The sequence below is a fragment of the Astyanax mexicanus genome, chromosome 17, assembly GCF_023375975.1.
Source record: "Astyanax mexicanus isolate ESR-SI-001 chromosome 17, AstMex3_surface, whole genome shotgun sequence".
NCBI classification, from domain to species: Eukaryota; Metazoa; Chordata; class Actinopteri; order Characiformes; family Acestrorhamphidae; genus Astyanax; species Astyanax mexicanus.
In genome coordinates, this window is record NC_064424.1 from 28,947,752 (window position 1) to 28,961,887 (window position 14,136).

Sequence of the window (14,136 nt, forward strand, 5' to 3'; positions counted from 1 at the left end):
TGATTTGGGTCAAAAATTGAAAAGTGCTTTTTGTAACGTTTCTGAGCAAAATTTGGCCCAATTTACCATGCCCATGCATTTTCCCACTCGTTTGAGTAATTTTTCATAGAAAAAACAAGGTTTCATGAATGGTCAAAATTTTCACCAGAATCACATACCGCGGGTCTACATTTTTTTCTGATTTGGGTCAAAAATTGAAAAGTGCTTTTTGTCACGTTTCTGCGCAAAATTTGGCCCAATTTACCATGCCCATGCATTTTCCCACTTGTTTGAGTAATTTGTCATGGAAAAAACAAGGTTTCATGAATGGTCAAAATTTTCACCAGAATCACATACCGCGGGTCTACGTTTTTTTCTGATTTGGGTCAAAAATTGAAAAGTGCTTTTTGTAACGTTTCTGAGCAAAATTTGGCCCAATTTACCATGCCCATGCATTTTCCCACTCGTTTGAGTAATTTGTCATGGAAAAAACAAGGTTTCATGACTGGTCAGAATTTTCACCAGAATCACATTCCGCGGATCTACTTTTTTTTCTGATTTGCGTCAAAAATTGAAAAGTGCTTTTTGTCACATTTCTGAGCAAAATTTGGCCCAATTTACCATGCCCATGCATTGTCCCACTTGTTTGAGTAATTTTTCATGGAAAAAACAAGGTTTCATGAATGGTCAAAATTTTCACCAGAATCACATACCGCGGGTCTACGTTTTTTTCTGATTTGGGTCAAAAATTGAAAAGTGTTTTTTGTCACATTTTTGAGCAAAATTTGGCCCAATTTACCATGCCCATGCATGGTCCCACTTGTTGGAGTAATTTTTCATGGAAAAAACAAGGTTTCATGAATGGTCAAAATTTTCACCAGAATCACATACCGCAGGTCTACGTTTTTTTCTGATTTGGGACAAAAATTGAAAAGTGCTTTTTGACACATTTCTGAGCAAAATTTGTCCCAATTTACCATGCCCATGCATTGTCCCACTTGTTTGAGTAATTTTTCATGGAAAAAACATGGTTTCATGAATGGTCAAAATTTTCACCAGAATCACATACCGCGGGTCTACGTTTTTTTCTGATTTGGGTCAAAAATTGAAAAATGTTTTTTGTCACATTTTTGAGCAAAATTTGGCCCAATTTACCATGCCCCTGCATTGTCCCACTTGTTTGAGTAATTTTTCATGGAGAAAACATGGTTTCATGAATGGTCAAAATTTTCACCAGAATCACATACCGCGGGTCTACGTTTTTTTCTGATTTGGGTCAAAAATTGAAAAGTGCTTTTTGTCACATTTCTGAGCAAAATTTGGCCCAATTTACCATGCCCATGCATTTTCCCACTCGTTTGAGTAATTTGTCATGGAAAAAACAAGGTTTCATGAATGGTCAAAATTTTCACCAGAATCACATACCGCGGGTCTACGTTTTTTTCTGATTTGGGTCAAAAATTGAAAAGTGCTTTTTGTCACGTTTCTGAGCAAAATTTGGCCAAATTTACCATGCCCATGCATTTTCCCACTCGTTTGAGCAATTCTTCATGGAAAAAACAAGGTTTCATGAATGGTCAAAATTTTCACCAGAATCACATACCGCAGGTCTACGTTTTTTTCTGATTTGGGACAAAAATTGAAAAGTGCTTTTTGTCACATTTCTGAGCAAAATTTGGCCCAATTTACCATGCCCATGCATTGTCCCACTTTTTTGAGTAATTTTTCATGGAAAAAACAAGGTTTCATGAATGGTCAAAATTTTCACCAGAATCACATACCGCGGGTCTACGTTTTTTTCTGATTTGGGTCAAAAATTGAAAAGTGCTTTTTGTCACATTTTTGAGCAAAATTTGGCCCAATTTACCATGCCCCTGCATTGTCCCACTTGTTTGAGTAATTTTTCATGGAGAAAACATGGTTTCATGAATGGTCAAAATTTTCACCAGAATCACATACCGCGGGTCTACGTTTTTTTCTGATTTGGGTCAAAAATTGAAAAGTGCTTTTTGTCACATTTCTGAGCAAAATTTGGCCCAATTTACCATGCCCATGCATTTTCCCACTCGTTTGAGTAATTTGTCATGGAAAAAACAAGGTTTCATGAATGGTCAAAATTTTCACCAGAATCACATACCGCGGGTCTACGTTTTTTTCTGATTTGGGTCAAAAATTGAAAAGTGCTTTTTGTCACGTTTCTGAGCAAAATTTGGCCAAATTTACCATGCCCATGCATTTTCCCACTCGTTTGAGCAATTCTTCATGGAAAAAACAAGGTTTCATGAATGGTCAAAATTTTCACCAGAATCACATACCGCAGGTCTACGTTTTTTTCTGATTTGGGACAAAAATTGAAAAGTGCTTTTTGTCACATTTCTGAGCAAAATTTGGCCCAATTTACCATGCCCATGCATTGTCCCGCTTTTTTGAGTAATTTTTCATGGAAAAAACAAGGTTTCATGAATGGTCAAAATTTTCACCAGAATCACATACCGCGGGTCTACGTTTTTTTCTGATTTGGGTCAAAAATTGAAAAGTGCTTTTTGTCACATTTCTGAGCAAAATTTGGCCCAATTTACCATGCCCATGCATTTTCCCACTCGTTTGAGTAATTTGTCATGGAAAAAACAAGGTTTCATGAATGGTCAAAATTTTCACCAGAATCACATACCGCGGGTCTACGTTTTTTTCTAATTTGGGTCAAAAATTGAAAAGTGCTTTTTGTCACGTTTCTGAGCAAAATTTGGCCCAATTTACCATGCCCATGCATTTTCCCACTCGTTTGAGCAATTCTTCATGGAAAAAACAAGGTTTCATGAATGGTCAAAATTTTCACCAGAATCACATACCGCAGGTCTACGTTTTTTTCTGATTTGGGACAAAAATTGAAAAGTGCTTTTTGTCACATTTCTGAGCAAAATTTGGCCCAATTTACCATGCCCATGCATTTTCCGACTTGTTTGAGTAATTTTTCACGGAAAAAACAAGGTTTCATGAATGGTCAAAATTTTCACCAGATTCACATACCGCAGGTCTACGTTTTTTTCTGATTTGGGTCAAAAATTGAAAAGTGCTTTTTGTCATGTTTCTGAGCAAAATTTGGCCCAATTTACCATGCCCATGCATTGTCCCAGTTGTTTGAGTAATTTTTCATGGAAAAAACAAGGTTTCATGAATGGTCAAAATTTTCACCAGAATCACATACCGCAGGTCTACGTTTTTTTCTGATTTGGGTCAAAAATTGAAAAGTGCTTTTTGTCACGTTTCTGAGCAAAATTTGGCCCAATTTACCATGCCCATACATTTTCCCACTCGTTTGAGTAATTTTTCATGGAAAAAACAAGGTTTCATGAATGGTCAAAATTTTCACCAGAATCACATACCGCGGGTCTACGTTTTTTTCTGATTTGGGACAAAAATTGAAAAGTGCTTTTTGTCACATTTCTGAGCAAAATTTGGCCCAATTTACCATGCCCATGCATTTTCCAACTTGTTTGAGTAATTTTTCATGGAAAAAACAAGGTTTCATGAATGGTCAAAATTTTCACCAGAATCACATACCGCGGGTCTACGTTTTTTTCTGATTTGGGTCAAAAATTGAAAAGTGCTTTTTGTCACGTTTCTGAGCAAAATTTGGCCCAATTTACCATGCCCATGCATGGTCCCACTTGTTTGAGTAGTTTTTCATGGAAAAAACAAGGTTTCATGAATGGTCAAAATTTTCACCAGAATCACATACCGCGGGTCTACGTTTTTTTCTGATTTGGGTCAAAAATTGAAAAGTGTTTTTTGTCACATTTCTGAGCAAAATTTGGCCCAATTTACCTTGCCCATGCATTTTCCCACTCGTTTGAGTAATTTTTCATAGAAAAAATAAGGTTTCATGAATGGTCAAAATTTTCACCAGAATCACATACCGCGGGTCTACGTTTTTTTCTGATTTGGGTCAAAAATTGAAAAGTGCTTTTTGTCACGTTTCTGAGCAAAATTTGGCCCAATTAACCATGCCCATGCATTTTCCCACTCGTTTGAGTAATTTGTCATGGAAAAAACAAGGTTTCATGAATGCTCAAAATTTTCACCAGAATCACATACCGCGGGTCTACGTTTTTTTCTGATTTGGGACAAAAATTGAAAAGTGCTTTTTGTCACATTTCTGACGAAATTTTGCCCAATTTACCATGCCCATGCATTTTCCCACTTGTTTGAGTAATTTTTCATGGCAATAACAAGGTTTCATGAATGCTCAAAATTTTCACCAGAATCACATACTGCGGGTCTACGTTTTTTCTGATTTGGGTCAAAAATTCAAAAGTGCTTTTTGTCACATTTCTGAGCAAAATTTGGCCCAATTTACCATGCCCATGCATTTTCCCACTCGTTTGAGTAATTTTTCATAGAAAAAACAAGGTTTCATGAATGGTCAAAATTTTCACCAGAATCACATACCGCGGGTCTACGTTTTTTTCTGATTTGGGTCAAAAATTGAAAAGTGCTTTTTGTCACATTTCTGAGCAAAATTTGGCCCAATTTACCATGCCCATGCATTGTCCCACTTGTTTGAGTAATTTTTCATGGAAAAAACATGGTTTCATGAATGGTCAAAATTTTCACCAGAATCACATACCACGGGTCTACGTTTTTTTCTGATTTGGGTCAAAAATTGAAAAGTGCTTTTTGTCACATTTCTGAGCAAAATTTGGCCCAATTTACCATGCCCATGCATTGTCCCACTTGTTTGAGTAATTTTTCACGGAAAAAACAAGGTTTCATGAATGGTCAAAATTTTCACCAGATTCACATACCGCAGGTCTACGTTTTTTTCTGATTTGGGTCAAAAATTGAAAAGTGCTTTTTGTCATGTTTCTGAGCAAAATTTGGCCCAATTTACCATGCCCATGCATTGTCCCAGTTGTTTGAGTAATTTTTCATGGAAAAAACAAGGTTTCATGAATGGTCAAAATTTTCACCAGAATCACATACCGCAGGTCTACGTTTTTTTCTGATTTGGGTCAAAAATTGAAAAGTGCTTTTTGTCACGTTTCTGAGCAAAATTTGGCCCAATTTACCATGCCCATACATTTTCCCACTCGTTTGAGTAATTTTTCATGGAAAAAACAAGGTTTCATGAATGGTCAAAATTTTCACCAGAATCACATACCGCGGGTCTACGTTTTTTTCTGATTTGGGACAAAAATTGAAAAGTGCTTTTTGTCACATTTCTGAGCAAAATTTGGCCCAATTTACCATGCCCATGCATTTTCCAACTTGTTTGAGTAATTTTTCATGGAAAAAACAAGGTTTCATGAATGGTCAAAATTTTCACCAGAATCACATACCGCGGGTCTACGTTTTTTTCTGATTTGGGTCAAAAATTGAAAAGTGCTTTTTGTCACGTTTCTGAGCAAAATTTGGCCCAATTTACCATGCCCATGCATGGTCCCACTTGTTTGAGTAGTTTTTCATGGAAAAAACAAGGTTTCATGAATGGTCAAAATTTTCACCAGAATCACATACCGCGGGTCTACGTTTTTTTCTGATTTGGGTCAAAAATTGAAAAGTGTTTTTTGTCACATTTCTGAGCAAAATTTGGCCCAATTTACCTTGCCCATGCATTTTCCCACTCGTTTGAGTAATTTTTCATAGAAAAAATAAGGTTTCATGAATGGTCAAAATTTTCACCAGAATCACATACCACGGGTCTACGTTTTTTTCTGATTTGGGTCAAAAATTGAAAAGTGCTTTTTGTCACGTTTCTGAGCAAAATTTGGCCCAATTAACCATGCCCATGCATTTTCCCACTCGTTTGAGTAATTTGTCATGGAAAAAACAAGGTTTCATCATTGCTCAAAATTTTCACCAGAATCACATACCGCGGGTCTACGTTTTTTTCTGATTTGGGACAAAAATTGAAAAGTGCTTTTTGTCACATTTCTGACGAAATTTTGCCCAATTTACCATGCCCATGCATTTTCCCACTTGTTTGAGTAATTTTTCATGGCAATAACGAGGTTTCATGAATGCTCAAAATTTTCACCAGAATCACATACTGCGGGTCTACGTTTTTTCTGATTTGGGTCAAAAATTCAAAAGTGCTTTTTGTCACATTTCTGAGCAAAATTTGGCCCAATTTACCATGCCCATGCATTTTCCCACTCGTTTGAGTAATTTTTCATAGAAAAAACAAGGTTTCATGAATGGTCAAAATTTTCACCAGAATCACATACCGCGGGTCTACGTTTTTTTCTGATTTGGGTCAAAAATTGAAAAGTGCTTTTTGTCACATTTCTGAGCAAAATTTGGCCCAATTTACCATGCCCATGCATTGTCCCACTTGTTTGAGTAATTTTTCATGGAAAAAACATGGTTTCATGAATGGTCAAAATTTTCACCAGAATCACATACCACGGGTCTACGTTTTTTTCTGATTTGGGTCAAAAATTGAAAAGTGCTTTTTGTCACATTTCTGAGCAAAATTTGGCCCAATTTACCATGCCCATGCATTGTCCCACTTGTTTGAGTAATTTTTCATGGAAAAAACAAGGTTTCATGAATGGTCAAAATTTTCACCAGAATCACATACCGCGGGTCTACGTTTTTTTCTGATTTGGGTCAAAAATTGAAAAGTGCTTTTTGTCACGTTTCTGAGCAAAATTTGGCCCAATTTACCATGCCCATGCATTTTCCCACTCGTTTGAGTAATTTTTCATGGAAAAAACAAGGTTTCATGAATGGTCAAAATTTTCACCAGAATCACATACCGCGGGTCTACGTTTTTTTCTGATTTGGGTCAAAAATTGAAAAGTGCTTTTTGTCACATTTCTGAGCAAAATTTGGCCCAATTTACCATGCCCATGCATTGTCCCACTTGTTTGAGTAATTTTTCATGGAAAAAACAAGGTTTCAAGAATGCCCAAAATTTTCACCAGAATTTTTTCTGATTTGGGTCAAAAATTGAAAAGTGCTTTTTGTCACGTTTCTGAGCAAAATTTGGCCCAATTTACCATGCCCATGCATTTTCCCACTCATTTGAGTAATTTTTCATGGAAAAAACAAGGTTTCAAGAATGCTCAAAATTTTCACCAGAATCACATACCGCGGGTCTACGTTTTTTCTGATTTGGGTCAAAAATTGAAAAGTGCTTTTTGTCACGTTTCTGAGCAAAATTTGGCCCAATTTACCATGCCCATGCATTTTCCCACTCATTTGAGTAATTTTTCATGGAAAAAACAAGGTTTCATGAATGCTCAAAATTTTCACCAGAATCACATACTGCGGGTCTACGTTTTTTCTGATTTGGGTCAAAAATTCAAAAGTGCTTTTTGTCACGTTTCTGAGCAAAATTTGGCCCAATTTACCATGCCCATGCATTTTCCCACTCGTTTGAGTAATTTGTCATGGAAAAAAACAAGGTTTCATTAATGGTCAAATTTTTCACCAGAATCACATACCGCGGGTCTACGTTTTTTCTGATTTGGGACAAAAATTCAAAAGTGCTTTTTGTCACATTTCTGAGCAAAATTTGGCCCAATTTACCATGCCCATGCATTTTCCCACTCGTTTGAGTAATTTTTCATAGAAAAAACTAGGTTTCATGAATGGTCAAAATTTTCACCAGAATCACATACCGCGGGTCTACGTTTTTTTCTGATTTGGGTCAAAAATTGAAAAGTGCTTTTTGTCACATTTCTGAGCAAAATTTGGCCCAATTTACCATGCCCTTGCATTGTCCCACTTGTTTGAGTAATTTTTCATGGAAAAAACACGGTTTCATGAATGGTCAAAATTTTCACCAGAATCACATACCGCGGGTCTACGTTTTTTTCTGATTTGGGTCAAAAATTGAAAAGTGCTTTTTGTCACATTTCTGAGCAAAATTTTGCCCAATTTACCATGCCCATGCATTGTCCCACTTGTTTGAGTAATTTTTCATGGAAAAAACAAGGTTTCATGAATGGTCAAAATTTTCACCAGAATCACATACCGCGGGTCTACGTTTTTTCTGATTTGGGTCAAAAATTGAAAAGTGCTTTTTGTCACGTTTCTGAGCAAAATTTGGCCCAATTTACCATGCCCATGCATTTTCCCACTCATTTGAGTAATTTTTCATGTAAAAAACAAGGTTTCATGAATGGTCAAAATTTTCACCAGAATCACAAACCGCGGGTCTACGTTTTTTTCTAATTTGGGTAAAAAACTTGAAAAGTGCTTTTTGTCACATTTCTGAGCAAAATTTGGCCCAATTTACCATGCCCATGCATTTTCCCACTCGTTTGAGTAATTTTTCATGGAAAAAACAAGGTTTCATGAATGGTCAAAATTTTCACCAGAATCACATACCGCGGGGTCTACGTTTTTTTCTGATTTGGGTCAAAAATTGAAAAGTGCTTTTTGTCACGTTTCTGAGCAAAATTTGGCCCAATTTACCATGCCCATGCATTTTCCCACTCGTTTGAGTAATTTTTCATGGAAAACAAGGTTTCATGAATGCTCAAAATTTTCACCAGAATCACATACTGCGGGTCTCCGTTTTTTCTGATTTGTGTCAAAAATTCAAAAGTGCTTTTTGTCACATTTCTGAGCCAAATTTGGCCCAATTTACCATGCCCATGCATTTTCCCACTCGTTTGAGTAATTTTTCATAGAAAAAACAAGGTTTCATGAATGGTCAAAATTTTCACCAGAATCACATACCGCGGGCCTACGTTTCTTTCTGATTTGGGTCAAAAATTGAAAAGTGCTTTTTGTCACATTTCTGAGCAAAATTTGGCCCAATTTACCATGCCCATGCATTTTCCCACTCGTTTGAGTAATTTGTCATGAAAAAAACAAGGTTTCATGAATGGTCAAAATTTTCACCAGAATCACATACCGCGGGTCTACGTTTTTTCTGATTTGGGACAAAAATTCAAAAGTGCTTTTTGTCACATTTCTGAGAAAAATTTGGCCCAATTTACCATGCCCATGCATTTTCCCACTCGTTTAAGTAATTTTTCATAGAAAAAACAAGGTTTCATGAATGGTCAAAATTTTCACCAGAATCACATACCGCGGGTCAACGTTTTTTTCTGATTTGGGTCAAAAATTGAAAAGTGCTTTTTGTCACATTTCTGAGCAAAATTTGGCCCAATTTACCATGCCAATGCATTGTCCCACTTGTTTGAGTAATTTTTCATGGAAAAAACATGGTTTCATGAATGGTCAAAATGTTCACCAGAATCACATACCGCGGGTCTGCGTTTTTTTCTGATTTGGGTCAAAAATTGAAAAGTGCTTTTTGTCACATTTCTGAGCAAAATTTGGCCCAATTTACCATGCCCATGCATTTTCCCACTCGTTTGAGTAATTTTTCATGGAAAAAACAAGGTTTCATGAATGGTCAAAATTTTCACCAGAATCACATACCGCGGGTCTACATTTTTTTCTGATTTGGGTCAAAAATTGAAAAGTGCTTTTTGTCACATTTCTGAGCAAAATTTGGCCCAATTTACCATGCCCATGCATTGTCCCACTTGTTTGAGTAATTTTTCATGGAAAAAACAAGGTTTCATGAATGGTCAAAATTTTCACCAGAATCACATACTGCGGGTCTACGTTTTTTTCTGATTTGGGACAAAAATTGAATAGTTCTTTCTGTCACATTTCTGAGCAAAATTTTGCCCAATTTACCATGCCCAGGCATTGTCCCACTTGTTTGAGTAATTTTTCATGGAAAAAACAAGGTTTCATGAATGGTCAAAATTTTCACCAGAATCACATACTGCGGGTTTACGTTTTTTTCTGATTTGGGACAAAAATTGAATAGTTCTTTCTGTCACATTTCTGAGCAAAATTTTGCCCAATTTACCATGCCCATGCATTTTCCCACTCATTTGAGTAATTTTTCATGGAAAAAACATGGTTTCATGAATGGTCAAAATTTTCACCAGAATCACATACCGCGGGTCTACGTTATTTTCTGATTTGTCACAAAAATTGAAAAGTGCTTTTTGTCACATTTCTGAGCAAAATTTGGCCCAATTTACCATGCCCATGCATTTTCCCACTTGTTTGAGTAATTTGTCATGGAAAAAACAAGGTTTCATGAATGGTCAAAATTTTCACCAGAATCACATACCGCGGGTCTACGTTTTTTTCTGATTTGGGTCAAAAATTGAAAAGTGCTTTTTGTCACATTTCTGAGCAAAATTTGGCCCAATTTACCATGCCCATGCATTGTCCCACTTGTTTGAGTAATTTTTCATGGAAAAAACAAGGTTTCATGAATGGTAAAAATTTTCACTAGAATCACATACCGCGGGTCTACGTTTTTTTCTGATTTGGGTAAAAAATTGAAAAGTGCTTTTGTCACATTTCTGAGCAAAATTTGGCCCAATTTACCATGCCCATGCATTGTCCGACTTGTTTGAGTAATTTTTCATGGAAAAAACAAGGTTTCATGAATGGTAAAAATTTTCACCAGAATCACATACCGCGGGTCTACGTTTTTTTCTGATTTGGGTCAAAAATTGAAAAGTGATTTTTTTTGTCACATTTTCTGAGCAAACTTTGGCCCAATTTACCTTGCCTATGCATTTTCCCACTTGTTTGAGTAATTTTTCATGGAAAAAACAAGGTTTCATGAATGGTCAAAATTTTCACCAAAATCACACACCGCGGGTCTACGTTTTTTCTGATTTGGGTCAAAAATTGAAAAGTGCTTTTTGTCACGTTTCTGAGCAAAATTTGGCCCAATTTACCATGCCCATGTATTTTCCCACTCATTTGAGTAATTTTTCATGGAAAAAACAAGGTTTCATGAATGGTCAAAATTTTCACCAGAATCACATACCGCGGGTCTACGTTTTTTTCTGATTTGGGTCAAAAATTCAAAAGTGCTTTTTGTCACGTTTCTGAGCAAAATTTGGCCCAATTTACCATGCCCATGCATTTTCCCACTCGTTTGAGTAATTTTTCATGGAAAAAACAAGGTTTCATGAATGCTCAAAATTTTCACCAGAATCACATACCGCGGGTCTACGTTTTTTTCTGATTTGGGTAAAAAATTGAAAAGTGCTTTTTGTCACATTTCTGAGCAAAATTTGGCCCAATTTACCTTGCACATGCATTTTCCCACTCATTTGAGTAATTTTTCATAGAAAAAACAAGGTTTCATGAATGGTCAAAATTTTCACCAGAATCACATACCGCGGGTCTACGTTTTTTTCTGATTTGGGTCAAAAATTGAAAAGTGATTTTTTTTGTCACATTTTCTGAGCAAAATTTGGCCCAATTTACCATGCCTATGCATTTTCCCACTTGTTTGAGTAATTTTTCATGGAAAAAACAAGGTTTCATGAATGGTCAAAATTTTCACCAGAATCACATACCGCGGGTCTACGTTTTTTTCTGATTTGGGTCAAAAATTGAAAAGTGCTTTTTGTCACGTTTCTGAGCAAAATTTGGCCCTATTTACCATGCCCATGCATTTTCCCACTTGTTTGAGTAATTTGTCATGGAAAAAACAAGGTTTCATGAATGGTAAAAATTTTCACTAGAATCACATACCGCGGGTCTACGTTTTTTTCTGATTTGGGTCAAAAATTGAAAAGTGATTTTTTTTGTCACATTTTCTGAGCAAAATTTGGCCCAATTTACCATGCCCATGCATTGTCCGACTTGTTTGAGTAATTTTTCATGGAAAAAACATGGTTTCATGAATGGTCAAAATTTTCACCAGAATCACATACCGCGGGTCTACATTTTTTTCTGATTTGGGACAAAAATTGAAAAGTGCTTTTTGTCACATTTCTGAGCAAAATTTGGCCCAATTTACCATGCCCATGCATTTTCCCACTTGTTTGAGTAATTTGTCATGGAAAAAACAAGGTTTCATGAATGGTCAAAATTTTCACCAGAATCACATACCGCGGGTCTACGTTTTTTTCTGATTTGGGTCAAAAATTCAAAAGTGCTTTTTGTCATGTTTCTGAGCAAAATTTGGCCCAATTTACCATGCCCATGCATTTTCCCACTCGTTTGAGTAATTTTTCATGGAAAAAACAAGGTTTCATGAATACTCAAAATTTTCACCAGAATCACATACCGCGGGTCTACGTTTTTTTTCTGATTTGGGTAAAAAATTGAAAAGTGCTTTTTGTCACATTTCTGAGCAAAATTTGGCCCAATTTACCTTGCCCATGCATTTTCCCACTCGTTTGAGTAATTTTTCATAGAAAAAACAAGGTTTCCTGAATGGTCAAAATTTTCACCAGAATCACATACCGCGGGTCTACGTTTTTTTCTGATTTGGGTCAAAAATTGAAAAGTGCTTTTTGTCACATTTCTGAGCAAAATTTGGCCCAATTTACCATGCCCATGCATTGTCCCACTTGTTTGAGTAATTTTTCATGGAAAAAACAAGGTTTCATGAATGGTAAAAATTTTCACTAGAATCACATACCGCGGGTCTACGTTTTTTTCTGATTTGGGTAAAAAATTGAAAAGTGCTTTTTGTCACATTTCTGAGCAAAATTTGGCCCAATTTACCATGCCCATGCATTGTCCGACTTGTTTGAGTAATTTTTCATGGAAAAAACAAGGTTTCATGAATGGTAAAAATTTTCACCAGAATCACATACCGCGGGTCTACGTTTTTTTCTGATTTGGGTCAAAAATTGAAAAGTGATTTTTTTTGTCACATTTTCTGAGCAAACTTTGGCCCAATTTACCTTGCCTATGCATTTTCCCACTTGTTTGAGTAATTTTTCATGGAAAAAACAAGGTTTCATGAATGGTCAAAATTTTCACCAGAATCACACACTGCGGGTCTACGTTTTTTCTGATTTGGGTCAAAAATTGAAAAGTGCTTTTTGTCACGTTTCTGAGCAAAATTTGGCCCAATTTACCATGCCCATGTATTTTCCCACTCATTTGAGTAATTTTTCATGGAAAAAACAAGGTTTCATGAATGGTCAAAATTTTCACCAGAATCACATACCGCGGGTCTACGTTTTTTTCTGATTTGGGTAAAAAATTGAAAAGTGCTTTTTGTCACATTTCTGAGCAAAATTTGGCCCAATTTACCTTGCACATTCATTTTCCCACTCATTTGAGTAATTTTTCATAGAAAAAACAAGGTTTCATGAATGGTCAAAATTTTCACCAGAATCACATACCGCGGGTCTACGTTTTTTTCTGATTTGGGACAAAAATTGAAAAGTGCTTTTTGTCACATTTCTGAGCAAAATTTGGCCCAATTTACCATGCCCATGCATTTTCCCACTTGTTTGACTAATTTTTCATGGAAAAAACAAGGTTTCATGAATGGTCAAAATTTTCACCAGAATCACATACCGCGGGTCTACGTTTTTCTCTGATTTGGGTCAAAAATTGAAAAGTGCTTTTTGTCACATTTCTGAGCAAAATTTGGCCCAATTTACCGTGCCCATGCATTGTCTCACTTGTTTGAGTAATTTTTCATGGAAAAAACATGGTTTCATGAATGGTCAAAATTTTCACCAGAATCACATACCGCGGGTCTACGTTTTTTTCTGATTTGGGTCAAAAATTGAAAAGTGCTTTTTGTCACATTTCTGAGCAAAATTTGGCCCAATTTACCATGCCCAAGCATTTTCCCACTTGTTTGAGTAATTTTTCATGGAAAAAACAAGGTTTCAAGAATGGTCAAAATTTTCACCAGAATCACATACCGCGGGTCTACGTTTTATTCTGATTTGGGTCAAAAATTGAAAAGTGCTTTTTGTCACATTTCTGAGCAAAATTTGGCCCAATTTACCATGCCCTTGCATTTTCCCACTTGTTTGAGTAATTTTTCATGGAAAAAACACGGTTTCATGAATGGTCAAAATTTTCACCAGAATCACATACCGCGGGTCTACGTTTTTTTCTGATTTGGGTCAAAAATTGAAAAGTGCTTTTTGTCACATTTCTGAGCAAAATTTGGCCCAATTTACCTTGCACATTCATTTTCCCACTCATTTGAGTAATTTTTCATAGAAAAAACAAGGTTTCATGAATGGTCAAAATTTTCACCAGAATCACATACCGCGGGTCTACGTTTTTTTCTGATTTGGGACAAAAATTGAAAAGTGCTTTTTGTCACATTTCTGAGCAAAATTTGGCCCAATTTACCATGCCCATGCATTTTCCCACTTG